Below are 26,644 nucleotides of genomic sequence, written 5' to 3'. Positions count from 1 at the left end.
TATCTCAAAAATTCTTCATCCTGTGATAAACTAAAATTCACCAGCAACCTTTTAGCTTGGGTAAATTGATGCAAGTTATGAGGAATCTAGTCAAAATTGCATGAACTACCAATATATCCCAAGTCACTCTGGAACATTTCATTTTAGTCCTTGGTTGAGGGGTTGATTGGATCTTTCATGACCTGAAAGCTCATGATCTTTCCTGATCTTATATGACCTGTTACAAGTTTAAAATTTTAATCATTTATTTTCTTCAAGAAAATATGTAAGGTATGGAGTTTCGCACTGAGAAAAGAATTACTTCTGCCTCACGACACCTTCTCATGAGTGGATATGATCTCATATATGAGCTGTCAGATACTCAGGCATAAACCCCATATGCCTGTTAACCTGCAAGTTTCAGTCAGTTCTGAGGCTCAGGTTAACTCAGTGAGTATTCACTGCTTATAGAGTCTAATGGAAGCTCAAAAAATAGTTAATAATTGATTGAATCAGCTTCACTATCTCTTCAGTAGATAATCAGAATGTGAAGAATAAATAACAGTGATATCTTTCTTGTTCTTTGAAGCTATGTCTAAGAAAAATATGACAGAAATAATGTATTCCCAATGTTACATATCAGAAGAAATTCAGGTCTGGCCCTAGTGCAAATCATGCAAGAGTCACAACTTGACCTGACTTGAACGCTATCCAGCCCAACTTTTCTTCCCATGGTTCTATGCATCAACTGATCTTCAGTCTTATCCAAACACAGCTCTTAGCCAGTTCCCTGCCTCATCCCAGTCCACTTCATAAGGATCCTCAAAGGTGGAACTCTGGCAGTGGTGATTTTTAAAGCTCCTTTGGTGACTTAGGTGACTCATTTAGCTTAAGAGCCATTGCTCTATAACATCTCTATAGATTGTTTTCTAAGTCTGATTGAACTCTTCTGGAGATGAGTACCTTGCTACCAAACTTAGTTTTGTGTTTATTTATTAAAATGGTAACTTTATATGAGTGTTTAAATTATAAACTGGTTAAATTATATAACACAAATCAATTTCACCCATTTAATGCTCAGCTGTTGATAAACATCACTGGAGTGACATTTAGGTCTTTGAAGTAGAATTGCAGCACTGTTGAATGCCTTCCAAAAGGCTGATTATAAAAATCACTTCAATCATTTTCAAATGTTACTTTATTCCTAATTAAGTTATTTGGTATGACTCAGATCAAGATTGTGCTCTACCTTAGAGTAACGTGAGCATTTCATTTCTTAGGACCTGAGGAAAGGGAAAAATGATGGACAGATTATTTTTGTTTTTACCTATATCTTGCTGATTTAATTCCTGATGTTTAGAGCTATAAGTTGGGCTCTTTTGGAAATGTTCTAGCTTCTAAGGAAAGTAATGGCACACATGGAAAAATATAAAAAATAATGAAAGAATTTAGAGGACTGGTGAAGGTGTCATTGAAATTTTTGCTTTTTGTCTTTCTTTGGATTTTATCATATTTATTAGATACAGTTATTTATAGCTTATAAAATATATTGTCCCACTACCCACATAAATTTCTTGACCACTGTAGTTAAAAAAATCTGCTCCCACTCTGCTCAGACCTGCAATATTCAATACAGTTCTGTTTAATCTTGAAGTGTAACCCAGCAAGATGGAAAACCAAATACTTCAGCCCCTGGACTAGATAATACAATACTAGTATGCCTTCTGAATCCTTGGATTGGTTGATATCAATAAGGGAACAAGTTTTTGGTGTTGCCAAAGAAATATGTTCATCTCCAAAGATGACTTCAAGCTCTTGGGCAAGAGGAAGGGAAAACATCATCTTTGGTAATTTCACTGTTAGGAGTTGTTGTCTTAAGTTCCTCCACTGTACTTATCTGAAGACCCCTTTCTCATATCATGATGTTGTGTTTTGTAATTACTGTGGTTGGTATATCTCAGTTTTGCCTAGGATCAGAAATCAAACTCTAGGAATTTGAATCTGAACTTATTTTTGTGGTATGCATAATAACACAAATGAAAATCACTATCTAAGATCTAAGTTTAAGAAGCAACCGTACCACCATGGTCTGTGCCTGATAGCTGTTTGATCTCAGAGAAGAGTTTCTAGAGAAAGTTACATGTGGCCAAAAAAACATATATTCCTGTATAGAAACATATCTGCCTTAGGTTTCTATATCAACTGCTTTGAGCTCTTTACATTTCTTTAGTTCTTTAGTAGATTTTTTTTCTACCAAAAGCCAGTATGTAACATCACTGTTAATAGGTAAGTTCTGGAGCCAGACTGTGCTGGGTTTGAGTTTCACCTCCATCCTTCATTGTGTGACCCTGAGCAAATTATTTATACAAGTCCCAATTTTTCTTCCAAAAAGTAGAAACAGGGTTGTATACCTTGTAAGGCTATTTAAGAATGAATGGTAATAATGGATATAAAATGGAAATTCTTGTAAACTGAAGTTTTGTGTTATATTAGTATATTATCAGCATTTCTGGAAAAAATGATTAATGATTAATACTCACCATGTTCTGATTATATACTGAAGAGACAGTGAAATTATTAATATTTATATAAGTATTTTAAGACAGTCGCAAGACAAAATATTGGGACTAGTTTTATGGAGGACATTATTTTTAGTATTGTTTATAAAAAAAGGATTCCAGAGTTGAAGAGATGGCTCAGCAGCCTCTTGCCAAGGACACAGCGTTGGTTCCACACCCACATGATGACTAACAACAACTGTGTGTAACTCTGGCTCTGGGGGGTTCAGTGTCCTTTTTTTGCCTCTGTGGTAATTGCATATATGTGGTGCACTTATATACATGCAAGCAAAACAGTCATATACAGAACAAACTCCTCAGACATACTCCTGGGTTGTGCCTTGTAAGTCTGCATTTTCTACAGAGGTCCTAATTCCACAGCATGTGGATAGGAAGGGCCTCTTTAAGGCAATAGGGCATAGAAGATACTTAAGGGTTTTAAAGTTCCTCTAGCCCTGCTAGGACTTCAATCGACTAAGACCTTCTAAACCTCTCTTTTATTGGTGGTCTTTTATTTTCTGCTACATGTTGAGTTGCCAGATAAAAACCTTGAGGGAAATACCATATAAAGTACCCACTCCCACCTGTATACCCTTCCCTAGTTTTTATACTCATTCAAAGAGAACAAGATGATGACAATGATGAGCTGATTAAATCCTATTGATTTTAAATTGTGAATGTCTCCTATTCAGTGAAAATGAATTCCAGATAAATAATATTTTGTAAAGACATGTCCCTCAAGAGTGCAGGTCTGTCTCTACTTTTCATCTCTGGCTGCAGCTGGAAACACAGAATGGATCATGGCAGTTTATTTTCTCACTTGCATTGGCAAGAGGGAGAGAAGCAAAATTCATGCTGTTTGGTCTTTGCCACTGGACATGTTGGCCATTGCTGGAGGCCCTCGGTGAAAGACAATGACCAAAGAACACCTGGTGGCTGAGAAGTCACATTCATTTAAATTTAAATTTCGTATAAGTATGCCTAAGATATTCTATAAGTCATAGCTGTTCTAAAAATTATTTACCTGATTCTGCTTCACTGAATGGGAGACATTTATACATTAGAGTCAATAGGGTTTAATCAAGTCTCATCATCATTGTGTTCTCTTTGAATGAATATAAAAGAGAGGTTGTATATGAGGGTGTTTGCATTTCTATACATTATTTCCCCAAGGCCTTAAATTCATTAGAGGTAGGGGTTCTCTCCTAACAAACAGCATTCACTAAATTCTTATAAAAATGTACTTTAAATTACTTTGCTGTTACTACTATTATTATTGTGTGTACGTATAACCTGTGTGGATATGTGTACTATAGTGAACTTGTTGAAGCCAGAGGACAACTTTGTGTAGTCAGGTCTATCCTTCAGCTTTACGTGGGTTCCTTGGTCGAACTCAGGCCAACAGACTTGTGTGGCAAGCGCCTTTACCTGCTGAGTCATCTCATCCATCATATAAATTCTTAAACAAGAAACACACAATATGTGTAAGATAGGGTATATATCTATATCTGTACTTCATTATTATTTGATAACTCTGTTGGGTATTACAGGAATAATGCAGGATGTATACTGACAAATCCATTTTTTTTTCATCCCACTTAGTAATATCCAGGTGCCTGATATATAATGACAGGATCACATTGGCCTTTGTCTTTAGTAACGTCTGCCTTGTAATTGTTACAATTTACTTTAAAGTTTTTTTTTTCACTGTGTTAATAGAATTGTTCTTTCATTTTATAGTTTAGGAATTCAGTGCTGGGGGAGCGGTTCTGAGGTAGATCAAATTGTGGCCTTTGAGTTCATGGTTGTAGCCTCCAAGCTCAGTGCTTGAATCATAAAATCCAAGACAAAGAAATAACAAATAGTGATCCTAATAGAAGGATTTTCATGCTCCAAGAAGGGGATTACTTTATATGTAACAAAATTAATGTACTATTTGTTATTACATAAATTATATGTTCTTATACTTTAATTTCAAGTATAAGCTATCTTTAATTTCCATGACATTTAAAGCTGATTCAAAATGTTAATTATGAGTTCAATTTATGAGTGCATTAAGTCAGGCACACTAGTTGTGAGGTTTTGGTGAGATCTTGATGCACACGCAGACTCTAAGGTGAGCACTTAGCCTTGAACAGGTAAAGAGCCACATGGTCACAGAGGAGTATGACATTGTAATATCCCCTCTGGGCACTGTCTGTATCAGGATTCTGTGCCATCACGATTCAGCACCACTCACACATCGATTCTGAAGTGCAAGGAACACACAAGAGAGTGGGTTGGACTGTCAGGTGGCAACTCATTGGAGACACACACCCGTAGCAATTTATTTTCTCACTTGCACTGAGGAGAGGGAAAGAAGTGAAACGCTTGCTGTGTGGCCTTTTCTGTACCACAGTGGGCATGTTGTCCGCTGCTGGAGCCCCTCAGTGAAGACAGTGACCAAAGAACACCTGGTTATCAGGAGCTTCCAAGTGGCTCCAAAGCCACATTCCACTGATACCAGCATCCTAGTGTTAGGCTGTATGAGCTGGCCAGGTAACGCAGTCTAATGATTCTAGAGCTGACATAAAAAGACACATGATGAGTTTTTCAATGAGGTACAGATGAGGCTTACTAATCTGGGAAGAGCACACAACAGACTCATGATGAAATCTCTCAGGAGTGAGTCCTGGGGAAGAGTATGATGACTACCGGGGCACAAAGCAGCTGGATGCTTTTAAAGAAAGCAATTTCCCTCGTTGTCTCTTATTTTTGTTCATTTAGCAGATGCCCTTAGATGTCAGCTTTTGCTCTTATTGAATTTAGAGACCCTGTAGGTCATTGCATCTTGCACAACTTTCTTTGTGGGATGAAAAACCTGATTGGAAAGAGGTAGAATTTACAGGCTTTCAATAACAACATTAAAAAGAAGATAAACTGGGACTAGGGTGATGGATTGGTGGGGTAAAGTGCTTTCTGTTAAAGTCTGAGGACCTGTGTTAGAGCTCTAGTATCCATGTAAAAAACTAGATGTGGCCACATGGTCCTGTAAGCCCAATACTGGAGGGCAGAGACACACGGATTTGCAAGGATTTTCTGGCTAGTTAGTTTAGCCTAATTAATGAACTCCAGGTTCAATGGGAGATCCTGTCTCAAAATAAGATGGTGGGCTGGAGAGATGGCTCAGTGGTTAAAAGCACTGGCTGCTCTTACAGGGGATTCTGTTTCAGTTTCCAGCACCCACATTGCTGCTAACAACTGTTCGCAAGTCCAGTTCCAGGGGATCCAATGTTCTCTTCTGACTTCCATGGGCATTGCATGATAGGGGTACACTTACATACACGCAGGCAATACATTCATACATATAAAAGTAATAAATAAAATATTGAAAAAAAAGAGAAGTGATTGAGGTAGACACTTGACATCAGCCTCTGGCTTTCAGACATACACGCATGGGTGAGTATACCTGCACACACACATGCATATATACGTACCACACATATACCTCCCCTGTACTTGCATATATACAAAGAGGGTAAGCAGCATTTTCTTTACATGTAAGCAGTGACTTAGAGCGATGCTGAGATGAAATCGCTGTCAGGATTGATAAGTCCCGTAGTGACGCTGTCCTTATTAGTCACATGTGGCTGCATTTTCTATCCTAAGTAGGAAACGTGATATTTTTGCTGAAACTTACCAAACAAGCCCTGTCTATTAGTTTCCCAGGGATGCCAAGCTTTAAATGTAGACAAAGTGCAATTCCAATGGGAGAAAAATACCTTTTGAACTAGGTATCGTCACAACCAGGGGAGAGAAGAAAAAAAACAACTTGAATATTTATTAGCTCCTTACTGTGTGGTAAGAATTTTCATTTTTTTTTTGTTTCTTTTACCTTTGAAACACTTCTGTGAAGTAAGTTTCCAATTTCTTGCTAATGAGGAAATGGGTTGAGTTGAGACCATCATCAGGAACTATAGTCATCTATCATGATCTATTATGTGTTAGGTACTGTTAGGAACTTGGCATAGATTTTCCAATTCTATTCTCAAAAGAAATCTCATTTTTTTTTTAACATTTATGAGTTAGAATATGAGAGTTCATATTGTGATCACAAACAGATCCTAAATCACTATGACAGATTAAGAGTATTGTTTGCTCATATAAAAATCACTATGGTGCTAGTGACCATACAAGGTATAACCTCTGTGCAGTTACTTGGCAGTTGAGTGCCATAGCACTGTAGTAATAGTTATACTTCTTCAATGTGGGCCTTGTGGAAACTGTGTGAGCAAATGCAAGAGGAGACCAGCATGTGGGCATTTAAGGCTTTAGTTCAGAATTACACACATTACTTCTCACAGCCTTTTGATTGGAGCTCTATCTACATGGACCCACCTCACCAGAGGTAGGATGAGAGACGTTAGGGACAAATGTATTGAGGTGAACATAGCTGAGCTTGGGGTTTAAAGATGGGAAGTCTGAAATTCAGAAACTTGGAGTTGCATTGTACCACTCAGTACTTACTAACTAGTAGACTGAGTTCTTGAAAGTAGAATAACCATTCTAAGTTGAAAGATATTCTTCCGGCCTACCATCCCAAGCTCACAGGAGCTGTGTCTGTGGTGGCCTGTCCCCAATGTGGCTTCCGTGATCTTGACCGATCATGTAATAAATGAAATATTGCAGAAGCAGTTTGTGATTTTGGAGCTGGCCATGACAGACAGTGGCCTTGCTTTGCTCTCTGTCGGATCACTTGCTCTGGGGGAAAGCCAGCTGTCATTATAGGAGGATACTAGAGCAGCTCTGTGGAGCGCCCCCCCTAGCAAGAAATGGAGGCCTCCTGCCAACATGCAGAGCCAGCATGCCATCTGTGAGGGTGAGTCATCTTGAAAGCAGAACCATCAACTACATCAGCCTTCAGATGACCAAGCCCAGATCAAGTATTGGATGGCCAAATCCCAAGAGCCAGGCCATAGCCATTCGCCTAAGCTTCTCCCGGATAATTCTTAGCCTACAGAACCTATGAGAGATGATCAATGCTTACTGCTGTTTTAAGTTAATAAGTTTTGGGGTTATTTGTTCTGTGCGGCTATGTTTTGGATCGTTACTGTCCCCCTAAAGACCCATGTATTGAAGGCTCTTGTTATGGTTTGATTATCAAATGTCCCCCACAGGTTCAAATATTTGAACACCTGGTCTCTAGATGGTGCAGTGCTGTTTTCAAAGCTGTAGAACATCCGGAACACAGGGCCTCACTAGTAGAAGTAAGTCATGGTGGGCCTTTGAAGGTTAGATCTGCTCCTGTTCTAGCCTAGGCTCTCTACTTCCTGGTCAGTCACCACATGAGCAAGTCTTTGCTACATGCTCCCACCACCATGCTGTCATGATTGACTGAAGTCTTTCTGGAACTATGAGACGATGTAAATCCATCCTTTCTCCCTTCAGTTGCTTCTGCCTGGTATTTTGTCACAATGGTGAGAACAGCAGCGACTATGACTTTGTATCCAGAAGGTGCTATTAGGAGATGGTGGAACCTTGTGAGGGAGAGCATAGTGGGCCATCTTTGGGGCAATGTTCTTGAGGGGAATGTGGGATCTTGGCCCACATCCTCTCTTGCTTCTTGGGCCAGGAGGCAGTGGTTTTGCTCTGTTCTGCTGGCCTGCCTCTGTGTGCTGACTCACCAGAGGCCCAGATCAGCAAGTCCAAGTGATGAAGGACTGAAATCTTCACATCTGTGAGCCAAATAAACCTCTTTAAATTGATTTATTCAGGTATTTGCTATAGTGGCAGAAAGCTGACTAACACATTTGGCAATGGATAATAATATTGGCCTCGTTTAGATGGCTTTCTTTGTGTTTTTCCTTTTACCTTTAGACTCTTCCTGTTCATGACAGTGAGTTTTTAAATTAGCTGAATTACAAAATAGTACATTTCACAGTGATTTCCCACACAATATGAATGTCCCTTGACTTGCAGTAGGGTACAGATGTCCTGATAACTGCTTTATAAATTGAATATATTCTAAGTTGAAATGCTGTAATATACTTAACCTGTAAAACTTAGCCCAGCTACCTCAGATATGCTCAGAATACTCACATTAGCCTGTAACTGGGCAACAAAATCTAGTAGCAAGTTCCTTTTCTAACAAAGTGTCGAATATCTCTATTTATTGAATAATACACTTAAATAAAAAAAATGGACTGGTTATATTGCTTTCACAGATCCTAAATGCAACCACCATAAACAGGGGTTGCCCTGGGAGATATAAGGACATTTTAGTTAAATAAATCTTACCATTAACCTTAGCAGTTGCAAGCCAACTTTATGTGAATGTACTAACTAAAAAAAAATTGGTTCAGAAGAAAGGAACTAAAAAATTCCAATAAGTGTATATTTTTCTGTTTTGAGATTATTACCTGTTTAAGATTATTTTATATTTTAAGTTACACTGTGACATTTTGAGAATGAACAAGTCAAGGATTTTTTTATTAATAGTTCATTGTCAGCAGAAAGACAAAATGCAGGCATATCTGCTTGTTTTCTGGTATGCAGAAATTTTATCAGTGCTTATTGCTGTGGCAGGAGGGTGGACTACATGAAAAAGCAGACTTGCGCTTCGGAGACCAGGTGGCCACAGTGAGCCTCATTATCAAAGTGTTCACCAAGTTCACATTCGGAGTTCACATTCGGATCATAGACTTCATTCTGTCCCGAACACCACGCTTAGCATTATGTGATCATGTATTGTTGGTACTAGAGTATTATATTTACAGTGTTTTTCTGAAGTAATTCAATTTCCTGAACACTGGTAGCATATGTATTCATGCATAGTGCTTTTAAGTTTTAAAATCTCTCTTGTTTACTCTTGAGTACTATGCAATTGCTCAGAAATGGACCTTGAACTCAGGATTCTAGTGTGTCCTAGGGTACCCCTGAAGCAAAGTATGTTTGAGCCAGCTGTTGCCAGAGTAATTTTCTTCATAAAAGACAACAGGATACTATTTCTGATCCACTTGCCATTGGCTTAACATCTATTTAAAAATGTTCTTTGTAGTGGAAAGCGTAAAATTTTCTTAACAAAAATCTTTCGTTGTTTGTTCATGTCTGTTCGTTCCTTTCCACACTGGCAAATATTCTCTCTATGTTGTATTTACTCCATGATTTTCTATATTGGCTTAATTTTTTCTGTGGAACAAATATGATAGGATGTGATTTATACTGAACACTGCAGTATTCCTGGAAGCGTGATCATCTTGTAGAAACACAGCCGGTTCAGGAGAGTGATAAATGCATGAATTACATTCACATATACAAATTTTGTGTATTTATATGTAGAAAAGCACAGACATATGTAAATTTCTACTTATGCAGTGACTATTTACAGCAGACTGGAGGCAGAGGGCCTCCAAGGTTCAGACCTGAGGAATTTATCAAGGTGGATAGGACAGTGAGACCTTATAATATACACTAAAGGAACATCTAAGGGATTTTAGAAGACTAAGAAAAACACAGACTCGTGGACAACTCCAAGGTTTCTAACTATAAGACATACTTCAGCTTGCACAGGAAAATATAATATAATATGTACAAAATTACATATGTACATGTATACAGTATATATGATTTTTACTGATAAACCCCAGAGAAGTGACTATAGCAGGAATTATGAACAACATTGTTAAATGAGAATTTTAATTGATTTGCTGAAGGCTTCACAGCTAATTAAGGACAGAAATAGAATCTGGGGTTATGATTTTAGACATGCTTAGGGGTTTTCCCCTTACCAGGGATTCCTCGGTTTGGGGATCTACACATGGTCCTGAGGGACCCATGCAGTGCTAGCTGTTATGGACACACATGTATATGTGCAGAGTTTCCTGATTAGAGGACCCATACCTACATTCTCAAAGGAGTAAGGATTAACAGAGCCTCAGGGCTTTTTCTCACTGATTGACGCCTGACTCTTATGACTGAAAGGATGCTGAGGAGGGAGGGAAGGACCTACTTAATAATCAGAAAGTGGTGAAATGCATTCCAAGAATGGAGGGACCCAGTGGGGTGAGGAGTACTGAATGTGAGACAAAGCAAGCATTTAGAATTCAGGCAGACTAGGAGGGACTTGGGCTAGCTCTGCACTCTAATCCTAGTTAAGAAACAGGTCAAACTTTCAGGCTTGGTCAGCTACCTTTTTTATACAGCCCAGGCCCACCTACCCAGGGATGAAGCCACCCAAAGTGAGCTGGGTCCTCTTTCATCAATTATAATTAAGAAAATACCTCATAAATATGCTCACAGGCCAGACTGATGGAGACAATTCCTTAATTAAGGTTCCCTCCCTCTTCCTAGGTGACTCTAGTTTGTGTCAAGTTGACAAAAACTAACCAGAACAATGAGGTTCTGGCCCATTATCCAAGTTTTCAAATCATGAAAACAATTGGCATTTAGATGTTGTGATAAACATCTCTGGTGACTCTTAATTTCCAGCATGGTGCTCCAAAACGTGCTGAGCAGCATGACTGTTTCTGATCATTTGAATGGTTACTATAGAACTTAGGACTATCACCTTAGTACTGATGGGCACATCTGTGCTCTTGGCAATTAATTTTGAAAGTTGAGAGCAAACTCTAGAGGCACTACAGCATCTTCTCTGTTAGAGTAACAACATGACATTTTCCTTTCGATTCGTTGCCAATGACTGGGCTACCCAAATATTCTAAATTGCTTCCTTAGCTCTGCCCACAGCTGCATTGGAGGCAAGGAAGATGAATGCTCATTTTGGGCCTGAGAAAGTCCCATGAAACCAAATTACAGTCAAGACCTTTCTTCAATAAAAGATCCACTGAGAGGCTCTTGACAGGATCCTGCCAGGAGTTGAGCCCTATTCCCCTGATAAAAAAAAAAAGGGAGTACCTGTCTGCTTAATCCTAAATACCAGGGTACAGAGTCTTTCCTAAGAATCTGTGGGAAGGAATAGAGAAGAAACCCATCAAACTTTTTGAATGGCAATGAGACAAATAAAGTGCCCCCAACAGCTGTCATAAGCACATGAAAGAGCCATCATGTTAAAAAATAAAAAGTATAAAGTGTTTTTTTTTTCGGTTCAAGGAGATGCTTTCTGCTTTTGTTTATTATTAGGGAATAGTAATAAACATTAATCTCATACTATGGAAAAAGACGCCATTTGTAGCTGAATGTGTTGGGGGTGTATTTGAACACGAGGCACTCTGACAAACATGCATGCAGCCTATGTTTTTGCAGCTCTTCAGAGTTTACAAAATTCTGAACTCTTTTTGTCTCATCCAAACGGGCTGGACTCCAATCTTGATTTCCCAGTTGACCATGTGAGGCATAGACCATTGCCAAGCCTCCCCAGAGGTACTTGCTTTCTTGCTGCAAAGTGAAAAATTTAATACTGTCCAAAATGGGTGTTTCCCCACCCCCCATAAGTGAACAAGAGAGTTTTCTACATGAAGAAATTAAAAGCCAACTGATCTGAATATTAATCCAGTTAACCTTCTAATTTGAATTCTGGGGGTGAATTAATTTTACTTGCCATCAAAAGCTTGGTGTATATTTCAATTTCTCTATTTTTCTCTTGCAGGTATGCCTCTGAAAAATTCTCTTTTTTATTGTATTTTCATGTTATCATAGGAAATATTACTGAAGTCAAAGGAATTTATATTAGATTAAAAAGCATCTGGTCTTAAATTTAACTTTTAAAAACACGCTCATTATTTTAAACTAATTTCTATAAAAAGTAAATATTTTCTTTTTCAACAATTCAAAGAGGTAATATTTTCCACTTGGATTTAATTAGCATATTTTACTTTCCTTCATAATATAATCTAAAACAAGTCAGTATTATCTCAATCTGGCTTTTAGAATTTTATACTGCATGTAGTTATTTAAATTTTAAATTTTTCTGTACTTATGTGGTTTTTAGAAATGGAACTAAAAATGAGATCTTTTTTTTTCTTCTTTTGGCTTTGAATGAAATAGTATGGGATTTCTGTTATGAAGGAACTCATAATTTCATGGGGAAGAGAGACACAAACATATTTAGTGAACATGTAAGTATTGTGTTAATGAAGTGCTTCAGGCAGAATTCAACCCTTGTATCTCTTCCTCATCCCATCCTGTCCATGCTGCAGATGAACAAAGCCTCACTTCACAGACAAGGTATCCAGCCTCTTAGGGCAGAAGAATTCTTATTTATCTCAAGATTGATAGTATTTACCTTATTTAATTTTTGGTGTGTATGTGTGCATGTATGTGTGTACATGTGTTTGCCTGTGTGTGGATGTACATGCATGTATGTGGGGATGAACATCTCATAAGCAGTGGTTTTGGTCCAATGTATTGGATAGAAGTTAACCCATCACGAATTTCTCTAGAGGAAATATGAGGTAAGAATTCTGGTTGCAAAGAGAAGGGATTTTGTACTGTCACAGCTTTTAGACTGAAGGGAAATTCTGGGCCACATCATACAGAGGTAATGGGAAGTCTTTTATTGTATCCTGGTTTGAGTAAACCCAAGCATAAAAGACATTTTAGGGATAATTGAAGGAAATTGGAATATGAACTGGATATTATATAAATCAAGGAAATGATTTATTTCTAGGTATGATAAGATTAATTTGGACTATAAAGTGCATACTAAGTAATGTGGAAGTAGAATGTCCTAATATCTGTAATTTAAAATGTTTCAACATTCAAAAAGTGAAAAATTTAAGGAAAAAAGATTGGAATAGGACATGACTCTCATTTTTCCTTATTGAGCTGGGTGTCATCCTGTTCCATTGTTCCATCAACATACACATTTTATTTACTCCGTATAAATAAGTTACACAGTGGGAAAAAGTCTTACCAGTTGGTTGTCCTAAAGTTTTTTTCAACTGAACTTTTCAATTGAATTTTTGCGATTTTCATACAGTATACTTTAATAGTACTGACCCCCTGCCCTCTCCTCTCATCCCTCCACTGACCCTGCTCAATATATATATTATGTGGCCTATAGAGTCTGGTTTGTATCCCCAAATGACCCTCTGTGTGGGTCCATCCACTGGTCTAAAGTTTCTTGTAATTTCTAGGATGCATTTAATTTCTTAGAGAGGTTTTCAAAGAGTTTATATAGCATAAATCATGGTCAGAGTTAACCAACTCCAAACTTTCCAGTTCTATGTTTTAATTTTATTTAATTATCTCTGGAGATGGGAAGCTCAGAGCACAAATAAAGGATGTTATTTTACATCAAGTCCAGGAGAAGGGTTCAAAAATAAACTTGAGGTCCATCTGTCTTCAGTAGAGCGTTTGTATTTAGTTGAGGAAAATGAGTTGTAATAATGGTAAAATCTTAGCGGTTGATCAGACTTTGAAGATCATCCCTTTCCATCTGCTCTTGCCTCAGCTTCCTAACCTCTATCCTTCAACACCTCTGAAGCTGTGTTTGATGATAGACCAGCTGTTGTCCAGCCCAAGCTGCTCAGTGTCACATCTAGTTCTGCTCCTAGTAGGACCCTGGCCCAGTGTGTTAGAAATGGCTGCCATGTTATCCTGAGCCCCAACTCTTCCACTGTCTGTTCTCACCCTGCTTGCCACTTACCTCACTTGGTCCTTAGAACAAAGATCTTGTCTTGGTCCCCATTCTGTAGTCTGTTTCACATTCTAAGTCGAATCCTTGTTCTGGATCCCGTCTATCCCTTTCTTATGTCATGTTGTGCTAAGGTCTTTGCAGTCCCATGTCTGATAGATTCTGTTACACATTCCTCCTGTATGTATCTGCAGGTGTACTATGACAGGAAATTCAAAGCACTATACAGCTCTGTGTGGATCTGAGGCCTGCAGTCTCAGTGACTAGCCTGTGTCTTCTGGCCACATTTCCTAACCCATTTGGGGACTTCCTATGCTGTGAACATTTAGGGCATCATCTTTCTTAAAGCTTGGTTAATTTCTTGCCTTCTCTATGTGGCCTTACCTGACTGTGTCCTCTGAGTAACAATGTTCTGATTGTTGCTGCCTCACCTCTGCCCTTGGACCACAATGGTGGTGGTGGAGGGACAGTACTGAGCATTTAGCACACTTCTGTAGATGACATTTACATTTATTTGGAACTGATCAGATGTGGTGGTTGGCCTTGTTAATATGGGATTTCCTGATCAGAACATATTAATTAATATTTTAGTGCTTACAATTAAGATATGGAGACACTGTTAACTTTAAAAAGCTCTCTCTCTCTCTCTCTCTCTCTCTCTCTCTCTCTCTCTCTCTGCCATTATAAATTCTCTAAATCAGACAATCCCAGAATTTGACTGGGAAGTATTTTTAAGTTGCATATATTAATTCTGCGTAACAATGGGTTTCATTATGATATTTTTACATGTGTAAGCATGCATTTTAAAAACAATATTCACTCCTGGGGCTGGAGAGATGGCTCAAAGGTTAAGACCTCTTGCAGAGGACCCAGATTTGATTCCCAGCACCCACATGGCAGCTACAAACAGTCCTTAACTCCAGTTCCAGGGGAATCTGAAGCCCTCTTCTGACCTTTGCGGCATTGCATGACACTGATGCACTTACTTAAATGTAGGCAGTACGCTCATAAACATAAAATAAAAATAATAAATAAAATATTTAAAAAAAACAATATTCACTCCTATTACCCTCTCTTGTCTCCCAACTCTCCCAATCTTCTTCCTCTTCTCTGCTAGCCTTTCTGTTTTCATATTTTAAAAATTTACTTTTCTTTTTGTGTGATAAATTGTGCTTTATTAGTATTTCTTATAAAATCATGGCTGCAACATTGGTGGTATAGTGGTGATCATAGCTGCCTTTCAAGAACATGGCTTCAGGATTGTTTACATGAGCATAGATTCCCTACCAAGTGGTTACACCACTGAAGAAATTGTCTCTTTCTCCCTCAGTTTCCATTGACTGTCTATAAGTCCTCAGAAGGGTGGGGCCTCATCTGTCCCTTAGGAAGCATTTTAGAATTACCTTCCAATGCAGCAGCAATGTAATATCATCTTTGGTTTATAGTTTATGGCCTGTTTGTGTGTATATGCATGTGTATGTTGTATGTTTGTGAATGTGTGTGTGCATATGTGTGTGAATGTGTGTGTATATATATGTGGATGTGTGTTTCCCAATGTTTAGAGTGGAGTGTGCAATGGGAATTGGCTTGGCTTTTAAAACATGAGAACTTAAAAATCATACCTCTTCTGATATCAGAAGTCCACCTAGGGAAGAGTGTTTCTCAGACAGGTGAGTGCTTAGTCAGGTGGTGTGACTATTTTCTTCCTTGATATATAGTCTTAAGTTTCTACACATTTCCAGTTTTTATCAGTTTACTGCGAACTGATTTCTATAATTTACATAAATTCTAATGGGTATTTATGTTTTATTCTTGTTTTACCTCTGACTGTAATAATTTCAGTAAAGTAACAAATTATTGCACAGATTATAATTTTATTTGTCTTAAAAGTATCTTCTTTTTCTTTTGGTTTTTTTGAGACAGGGTTTCCCTGTAGCCCTAGCTGGCTGGCCTAGAACTCACCATGTAGACTAGGCTGGCCTTGAACTCACAGAGATCCATCTGCTTCTGCCTCCCAAGTGCTGAAAGAATCTCCTTTTCTAAAGGGATGAACAACTTATGTCCTATATGACCACTCCACTTCCTCCAGATAAAACTTTTGGTCAAGATTCTGCCATCTGGAGACCATTTCCCTCTGAATAACTCAGATGCTAGCAACCCACACTTAGGGGCAATTAATTTGCAGGTTAGTTTTAAAATCTGTAGAACTCACAAGATCTTTCTGAAATTACATGTTATGCCACAGTTTTAAAATCACCCCAAGGTTTAACAAAAAGCGTGATCTTGACCTCTTTCAATGAGTATATTGTTCACAGTACATTCTTTTGTATGAATACTAAGGCACAACTTTAAGTGGTATTAATTATTGTTTAGGATAATTGATAGGGTGGCTAAAAGGATGACAGATGGGCAATCAATCAATATTTTCATGTGTTAGCTGCTTTTGATAATTCATCTCTTTTTTAACTTTGTTTTACTGGATTTTAAAGTCACCATCATATTTTTATCTAAATGATATTTTTACACCAAATGCAGTCTACTCATTCTGTGTATATTCCATACACTGCAATATTCTTTCCATTATATTTAGGTTCCAGGAAAAAATTGTTAAGTATAGAAAGTAAATTGTCCTCCCTGAGGATGGCTTATGTTTTTCAACAAAGCTAATTTTGGTTTATTTCTCTTCTAAACTACCATAGCATTTTCCAATAGCTTTATGATTTAGACTTCCAGAAATTTAACACAGAGACAGTGATTTTCTTCTTTCTAATCTACCCGGTACAGAAATTTCATTTCCTAGGAGAATTTCACAGAGACATACAGAACTGAAAATGAAGTTTTTCCGTGAAAAGGCAGCCTATAACATTAAACCACTGCACATTCCCAGATATGCTTTGATGAACTTCTAACTGGCCATATTTTTGCATGAGGAAGCAATATCAAAGAGCTGAGTTTTAGCTAGTAATTGAGGGAGATACAAAAGTGAAACTTAGCAACAGGTGTACAAAATACACATCTTCATGGTATACAGAGCAAATCAAAATATAGAAAGAATATGTCTTAAAACTATGTGAATATTAGAGAGGAAGATTCATATCCAACAACAGTTTACTTGTTCTTTGCAAAGCATATGTTCATGCTCCGTGGCATGTATCAGGTGATTGTAATTATAACTGAACTTGACTAATGAAAATTTCTCTAGGGCTCAGCTAGCATTCATTATGTAGTTGTGTCTCAGATGAATATTTACATTTGGAAAGGAAATTTCCTCATGTGAATCTTTTTTAATACCTCCATTATTGTGTGAGTCACTTGTATTACTATAACAAAGTGCTGGAGACAATCAATTCTAAAAGATGCACACTTCACTTTGGTTCTTGGTTTCAGCCCATGCATGGTCTGTTGGCCTCATTGCTCTTGGGGCTGTAATGAGGCGGCCTATCCTGCTGTGGAGTACATAGTAGAGCAAAACTGCTTACCTTAGACAGCCAGGAAGTAAGGAGAGAGGGAAAGAAGAAGAGGCTGAGGTCTCAATGTCCCCTTTGAGAGCCTGCCCCCAATAATTTAACTCCTGTCCATTAAGCTTCAACTCCTAAAGATTTCACCACCTCCAATAACGCTAAAAGCTGGGAACCAGGCCTTAATGCACAGGCTTTTGGGCAGCACTGATCCAGACCATGGGAACTGTAGTATGCATAACTGGTTTGGTAAGAGATCTATTTCTGTGCCCTATGCATAGATTGGTTTTGTGTCATAGAAGTAAACATTTGCCCAAATGCCTGTTGTGTTTTCAGGTGGAGGAGAAATAAACAACAACATCATCATCAACAACAACAACAACATGCACACATACACACTATGCTATCAGTCGATTCACTGCTAACCTCACATTATAAATGAATCAGGCACTAACAGTTCATCACATTTCTCAGTGTGCCCCTTGACCTTTGATAATTTCTTACACCAGACTGCTTTCAACCTTCCTGATAAGATAGCATATAGTTAAAGCTTGTATTAGGAAATTCCATAAATTCTCTGTGGTGTGCATCTGATTGGGATATAAAAATCTTCATAATGATGATAATGTCAATGTCTAATTAAAGTGTCAACAATTAGTCTTAAAATGGTCCTTAGTTAAGGGCATAGACATAAGATGTGGGGCTTCCTTTGTTTCCTGAGCACAGCCCCTGATCCACCATCATTTGACTTCATGCTGTTTTGACTTTGTGATAGTGTAGAAGTGATAAGTAATCAGTAGAAACTATTCTCAGGGTTTTTAAACTTTGATCTTCTGGACTGGTGACATGTGGAGGGATGCTATCTGGAGAAGTTGGGCAGTGCCCTGATCGAAGCCTCTACTACTGTGCTACTAAGCTATTATATTCCAGAAGTTGTATGTATTCGGTGTGTATTTGACTCATGATATTTTCACTTTATGGTGGGTTTATTGGGACAGAACTCCATTGCCAGTCAAAGAGTACCCATGATTAATGTATCATTGAAATATGCATGGTCACATTGATTAGTGCTTTGTATTTCTATTGTTTTACATGCAGCCACTATCTGCAGGAGATCAAGGCTTTAAGCTATAGGTCAATATATCACTTTCAAAGGCAAATAGTTACTGCCACATATTTTTTCACACAAGGCTTAAGATTTTTCCATTGAAAGTTAGATTTTCCTGTTATGAGATCCTTTTGTTGCCATGTAAATGATTGAGTTGTCCTTAGTGAAAGCATTTTCTATTCTGATGTCTCTGCTCATTCAGTTGTTTGGCCTGTAATTACTGATGATTACTGTGTACCTATGGACATGTACATCTTCCTCCAGACCTTGAGGGCATGTGCACATCTTTTACTCTGAACTTGGCTGGTCCAAGATATTTATAAAGAGGGTACAATCAGTCAATCATTTTCTGTAATACCGCTCCCATAGTTTACTCATTTAGAGACATGATGGCACAAAGTGACATCTTTAAATGCTTATTATGTTCCAAGCACTGTGCTAAACATTTTACCAACACCAACTCATTTTAGTTCTTCAATATCTCTATTACTGACCTCATTTACAGGCCATGAAATTGAAGTAGAGAGAAAAAAAATGCTGCTAATCCCTTAACTGATAGCTGGAGGTGTGGCAGGATTTAAAGTCAAGGCAGTCTGACAATCAAACATGCAGTTTTACCGCTATACCAAGTTACCTTCTTTGCAGGAAGAACAAGAATTCTAGAATTTAGCAATGTATCCGATGTTTCTGGACCTTAGCTGATGTTGACTGTAGGATCACTTTTCCTGCTATCAGACACCTAGATGTGGCCCATCATTCCTGGAGGAGGTCTCACATGCCTATAATGAGGTGTGCCCCTGATAGAGAACCTTAATTATATGATTGGCAGTTGGGTTCACCCCTTAAAAAATCTCTGTGGTGAAAGCAATTCATTCACCACCCAAAAGCCCTTTTTTATGTTTTAAAGTGAACACTGGCCTTTGCTCCTCTCTTACGTCCTAGAGAGAACTTTTACTATTAATGGTTTGAAATGGGACTTTCTAGATATTCAAGATCTCTCTCTGTATGAATCTCTCTCTCCACATACATGGACTTGCATGGGAGCATGCACACACACACAGATTTTATAGACTAAAACCACATTTTACATGTTCTGTAATTTTTCATGGGTATCTTTATTTCAGAAGTCTGGTGCAGCATATTAAGAATTATCTCATTTTACTGAGTAACTCACATACAAATCTTTGAAATAAAATGATAAATGGCATTTAAAGTAAAACGATTGATTTAATTGTATCCTCTTCCTACTGGAAATTGGATTGTGTCCTAGCAGTGTGATTCTCTGGGGCAGTGAACAGTAGTATTCATCTGGGATGTTCAAGTGCTGCATGTGCTCAGACTGCTGTGTGTCCTACCTCACAGAATGCCAGATCTTTATCCATTTAGTAAATTCCCAAGGTTTTCTACTAACAGTGACAGATTTTATTTATTTTTAAAATACTTTATTATTTTTGTTTCATGTGTATGACAGTGTTGCCAACATGTATGTAAGTGCACCCATGTCATGCAGTGCCCATAGAGGTCAAAAGAGGGCATTGAATCCCCTGGAACTGAAGTTTCAGATGGTTGTTAGCTGCCAGGTAGGTTCTGGGAACTGAACCCAGGTCCTCTGCAAGAGCAGCCAGTGCTCTTAACCAACAAGCCATCTCTCCACCCCCAAGACAGATTTTATGTAACCCACAAGCTTTTGGTGAGTAAAGCCAATAAACACAATATGGTTGATTGATTTGCTGTCTCACTATGCTTTTGTTAGGCAAGAGGTAGGAATTTCTGAATTCTGTGTTCTTAAAGATCAGGTAAATACAAAGGTTCTCAGTTCTTAGTTTATATCTGATTGCTTGAGAGTCATTCCTGTCTTGAAAGAACTCTTCCATTTGTTGAAAGCTTCTTGGTTGGGTTTAAACACATTTTACTTTTAGTAAATTACATTTAGGAAGAGACAGCATTTTCTGCATCTGAATTTGCATTCAGCTGCGATGGTCAAGGAAGTCAGTTGCTTTTCATTACTGTCTCTTTTCTTTGGCCTTGGTTGACAATATTCACACCTTTTTTATCTCCATTTTGTTGCTTAAACATCTGTTATGACCTATTGCCAGACAGTAAAATTACTCCGTGAAAAGTTCTAAAAATAATAATCTTGAGCAAATACCTTCTAAGTTGCATTATACCTGTAGTGCCAGAGGGACAGAGGCTGTGCACTAGCTCCTCTATCACTGTGTGAAAAGTGCCATGAAATCTTAGCAACACAGACTGTACCTGACAAGGAACAGAAATCGTAGGACTGAATTAGTCCTAACATAATTTTCCCATTGCATTACTTTGTTGAATTGGTATACATATATTATGTATAACCTAAATAAAAAATTGAAGATTAACACAGATATATTCACATATCTTCAGAATGACTTTCATAAAGCTTTCAGATTATGAAAACAAATTATATTTTCAATAAAGAATAAGTTTGTAACAACAAGAATAGAACATGTATAGTTTATGTTATTGTACTAAGTTTGGTGAGATGTGCAAAATTCTAATTTGGGCAAGGATTTTGCACATCTTGTCCTATACAAGGATAAGCAGCTTCTACTGCTGTTAAGGAAGCAGTTCTTCTTTATCAAGGCTCTTGACTTCTACCAGCCTTGTATAGATGTGCCTCTAGGATTCTCCATCTGGACTTAATCCATCCACTTATTGTTTGGACACCATTAGAATCCAAGTAACTTTATACACCTGCCTTTGGTATTGTGATACACATGAAATTCAGTGGTTGCACGCATTTCATTGAATATTGTGTCCATGGGACCCAAAGTGCTGATGCCTGTGTCCCTTGGCCACCAGCCATGAAAGTCCATGCTTGTGAGTCTATATCAGAAAACATGTTAGTGCTCTGCTCTGTTATTATCACTGCAGTTTGCAACTCCCATCATTCATCTCTCAGTCAACAATTTAATTGTCCCTTTTGAGCAATAGGTCTTATGTACTGGGATTAAAAAGGTGGAAAAGATATGCTTTTTTGCCCTCAAGGCAGTCACAAAGGCAAAGGGTAGCGTTACAGTGAGAAAAATACCACAATAGATGTGAGACAATTAGTCAGAATGGTTCCCATATGGGCATGATCACTTGGAAGCTGGATGTAAATCAATTTCAAGGATGTTTTATGACGGTGTTAACTCTTAAGCTTGGTCCTGAAGGATGAGCAGATTTCACAAATAAGTGAGAAGACCGACTTTTCTGCAAAGAGCGGTTATGTGTACCCAGCATATTATGTCAGGGGAAATACAAATGATTCTATTCATAATATGAGTGTATTTTATACACCACACATGACTGTAGTGATGCACTAAGAGTGGGAATCTGCAGGGAGGGAAGAAATTAGAATGACATCCAAGGCAGATGAAGTCAAAGTAGGTCTTATGTAATGATGAAAGCGAATTTAGGCTTTGCCTGGTGGTGGAAGTGGAAACTCAAGAAGGGTTTGAAATAGTGGTTAACAGGAAAATTCCAGCTGCTATGTGAGGAAAGAAGCTGATGTGTCAAGCATGTAGGACAGGAACAGTTAATTAAGAGCCCTTGCAAGCCGTAGTCCAAGTGGGAGATGGTCGGGTCCAGGAAGTAGGGATGGACTGAAGAGATCCACCTGCTTTGCAAGGAGAGTCAGCACATAGCGATGACTGACTCAATATGGGGAGAAAGGAGGTGGGAAAAGAAGGTTGAACTTGACGTAATTGCACCCAAAGGTGCCTGAGGAGGCATTTTGGGGGAGAAGACAGTATTCTGAGTTTCAGATATTTGAACTTAAAAAACCTCTGGGAGTTTGAAGTCAGGATTTTTCCATTAGATAACTTAGCCAGGGTCCAGGAGAGGGGCTGGGCTGGGACCCAGAGCTGGTGGGACCACAACTGACAAGAACACCTGTGGAGCGTTTTAAGGAGGCTGGAGAAGGAGCATACCCAGAACCTTGCATGACACCAGCAGCGAAGACTTGGATGGTAAAGGGGGAGCCTGCAAAGAGAGCAAGAGAAGATGCAGGAAAGGCAGACCAAACAGCGTGTTAGCACGCTAGTGCCGGGGCACTTCTGCTTTCTGCTTCCTTGGGGTGTGCCTAATGTATATATATTTTCATTTTGATCAAAACAACTTCTTACCAGGAGTGAGGATTTTATTACTGTTATTATTGTTTTTATTATTATTTGTTTTTTGAGACAGGTCTTGCTAGGTAACCTTGGTCAACCAGTTTCTCGCTATATACCAGGCTCGCTACCAACTCACAGCCCATGCTACCACATCCAGTGATATCTTTATTTTTAGATATCATATTTTTCAGTGTCTTGTGATCCATGTACTAGATTCCAATTATTTCAGATAAGATACTTTAAAATGTGGGATGCACGTTTCCATTGTCATGTGGCATCAGTTCAGGAGAAAAGGAAATGTGAATTCTTTTGGTTCAAGACATTTCCCTTTTTTTCAGGACAGCAAAGCAAGTGGGAAGGAGAGGCAGGCATTAGAGCGATCTGTTATGAGGGAGGTGTTTTGAGAGGAAAATTAACTCCTAAAGATTCATTGTTTTCTTAATGTTTCTTAAAAGAAGCCCTACATGTGTGATGACTGATGGCTGATGATGAATTTTTCTTAGTGCATGAAAGAATACAGGTAAGAGACCTAAGCCATTGAAACGACGTGTGTCCTTAATGGCTAAGATCTCCTCCCCTCGTATTTTCATCATTGAGTTATCTAATCTTGTTACTTTCTGTAGAACCCTTGAGGCGTCTATGAATCTTTACATTTTCTAATTAGTTGGAGGTTTGTGTGTGTGAATGTGTGTGCATAGTAATAGACGTGTATACACGAGTGGAACATAGATGGGAAGATTCTGATTATTTCATGATTTTTAAGTCCTTAAACTTGTGGCTTTTGGAAAATGGTAAAGTCTCAATAGTGTTCTAGTATTGGCCATATTTACATAATCTCTCCATTATAGAAAAAGCTGTACTTTGAACATTTTCTTATACATAGAACATAAAACAGTTTTTCCCCCCTTATGGAAATGACATCATTTGTAGAACTTGCATTGCTCTCTGTGGTGGTTTGAAATGTGCCCAGAAATTCTTTGACACATCCTTCAAATGTGAAGCTAATTCTTCTCTTTTCAGTGTGGGCTGGATGTAGTGACTTCTAAAAAACAGATGAAATAAATGAGGAGACTGAGTAGGCCTTCAGAGACTGGATTACAAAAGGTTCCCTGGCTCCCTTTCTCCTTTTCTCCTAGATCTCTGCCAGGAAAGGAGAGAGCTGCTATATCCTGAGGATATAGCCTGGAGGAAAGGTTTACAAGGTGAGGACAAGAGGTCTCCTGCCAGCAGAGGTGTGAGTGAGCTACCTTGGAAGCCCCAGACTTCTGTCCTAGTTGATAAGCTAGTAGCACCTTTGACAGGACTGAGCTAGAAGCACTCAATGAGCTGAGCATGAATTTCTAGCCCACCAAGGATGAAACTTTCCACCTGTGTATTGGTTTAAGTCTCTGAAGGGGAATTTGAGGGTGGTGGTGTTTCAGGCTTTTAGCTTGAGTCCAATTTTATCACACCTATGACATATCATCATCTTTCCTTATTTGCAGTTTTGCCTTTTGTGATTTCAACTATCTGAGGTCCACTGTAGTCTGAAGCCAGCCTGTGTTAGTTACACAATGAGTTTTCAGGATAGCCCAGGCTGTGCAGTGAGACCTTGTCTAAAAAAAGTAACAATAAGAAAAAAGAAAAAAAATGAAAGAATTTCTACTTGACTTGGAAATGTAGAGAGGCAACCTGCCTTTGTCCAGGGATGATTTTGGATGTGCCTGGAGCTTATTTATTCTAGCCCGTTGGAGAGGTGAGCCTTTGTGCATGACTTTGGGAACACTGGGGGTAGCCAAACAGCTGATGAAGAATTAGGTTACCTGCTGTATGCTGTCACACAAAACTCTGGTAACTACGGTGTTAATTTATGACTAATGAATGTTTTCACATGTATATAGTTCTAACAGGTTGCCATGGCCTACGTTCGTCCCTGCCTTCTTTGGCTTCTTAAGTGTATATTTGAGAACAGCAGGGCATAATTCAGTGTGTATACTTGTTTTCTTCTTCCCCTTAGTAATAGTTTTGACTCTGAAGGAGAAAAATAGGGCCTATCAATTCAACTAGACAACTGATTAGTGAAAGCAGTACTTTGAAAATACTAGACATGTTTCCATTTCATAGAATCTTTCCTACTTTTATTCAGACCTGTGGGTTCATAATACATTATACTTAGGTAAAAGCATACTTAGGAATCAAACATATTCATAGATTTAAAATTTCTCCCTAGAAATAACAACTCTCAGATTCCTAGCTTTGAAATTTTTACCAATATAAGAAAAAAAAAAAGACAAGAAAACTGTCTGCAGAGACACGAATTTTTATTATCTGAGTAGAACAGAGATTTGCAGATTTTATGATTTCCTATCGAACAACATTGTTATGGAAATGATCTTAATATGTTTGTTCAACATGTTCAAGTCAGAAAAGATGAACTTTGAAGAACATGACACAGATTCTTTTGGGGGATTTTGACATGGTAGTCCATGCTCACATGGAGAATATAGCTGAGAGGTTTGGGTTATGCCTTTCCTGAAGAGTCACAGATATGGAAAGTTCTGAGTATGAAGGGAAATTGACTTTATCACAGCAACCAGAATTTCACAAGTGTAGGTGGAACTAATTTTGTCTGGAGGAGCTGAGGAGCAGTGACATGCTTGATGTTTGATGTGAATTCCTTTCATCCTCCTCTCAGAGTGACAGCCCTGGACCCTGGGTTCTTAGCAGCACTATTGATGCTTTTGGCTGGAGGAGAGGTCTTGGGTGGAGCTGTATTGTGAATTGCATGAATGGCAGAAACCCTATTTTCTACCCAATTAATAGTAGTGATGCCACACTATGCCACAGTTCTAGCACCCCAAAATGTTTCTAGTTTTCCCATGCGTTGCCTGAGTTCAACCTGCCCTGAGCAGAGAATGAGTGGTTTCGATGAGGTCCTTGAGAGGCATTTTATTAAGGCACAATGCTGTCAAGTTTACAGGGAAAAGCGATGGTTGGGTGACATGTACCATTTGTAAAAGGAACACCAGAAATAAATAAACAAAATGGTCGGAGAGAAATGAGGCATCTTGATGAGGTCTTGGCAGGTGTGCTGGTAAGTTTTAAATTTCAACTTGATACCATTTAGAATCGCATAGGATGAGAATCTTAGTGAAGAATTGTCTAGATCAAGTTGACCTGTGTCTGTCTGTTGGCGATTGCTTTGATTGCTAATTGAGGTGGGAAGACCTACCTTGAATGTGAATGACAGCATTCTGTAATCAGGAACCCTGGACTACGTAAGACAGGCAAGCAGGCAGCATGGGTATATTCTTTTCTTGAGGGTGTTGACTGTGGATGTGTTGTAATCAGCTGTCTCGAGCTGTTCTTACCTCTATGACATCGCTGAAGTGGTGGACCATAACCGGGAGTGTAAACAAAGTAAGCCCTTCCTCCCCTAAGTTGTTTCTTTATCAAGATATTTCATCACAGCAGTAGAAATGGCAGTAGAACACTGCACATCTCCTCAAGCTTCATGGAGTCGTCACGGTTCAGTGGGGCTTTCTGAACTTGGGTGACAACAGAATCAGAGATTAGCACTCAGAGTTGGTGATCTCATGAACCCGAGGTGGGGCCCAAGAACGATGCTGCATTTCTATCTAGCTCTCATAGGATGCTGGTGCTTTCCCCGAGAGTCCACACTTGGAGAATCACTGTTCTAGAATGATCTATTTTTGTCCCTCTCTGACATTGGGCTTTCTGCATTATCTTTGTGTTTTTCTCTATGACCAGACTTGCTACCAGTTAATTCTTTTTAGAACTCCCCTTTCTATTGATGTGTTGCTTGCTTCTCATTGTCCATAATCACCTTCCTTCGT

General features: G+C 38.6%; 1 protein-coding gene and 1 pseudogene across 1 annotated transcript in view; one reads left to right on the top strand and one right to left on the bottom strand.

Moving 5' to 3' along the window:
• Positions 1-26,644, top strand: part of Fgf14 (fibroblast growth factor 14) — a 705,665-nt gene that overhangs the window by 35,798 nt on the left and 643,223 nt on the right. The window lies entirely within an intron of this gene.
• LOC115067959 lies at positions 1,567-26,188 on the bottom strand (annotated as a pseudogene).

Source organism: Nannospalax galili, unplaced genomic scaffold (assembly GCF_000622305.1).
Source record: "Nannospalax galili isolate Female #2095 unplaced genomic scaffold, S.galili_v1.0 scaffold287, whole genome shotgun sequence".
NCBI lineage: Eukaryota > Metazoa > Chordata > Mammalia > Rodentia > Spalacidae > Nannospalax > Nannospalax galili.
Note: the sequence above shows the minus strand (reverse complement) of the source record. Positions and strands in the feature narration are given on the sequence as shown.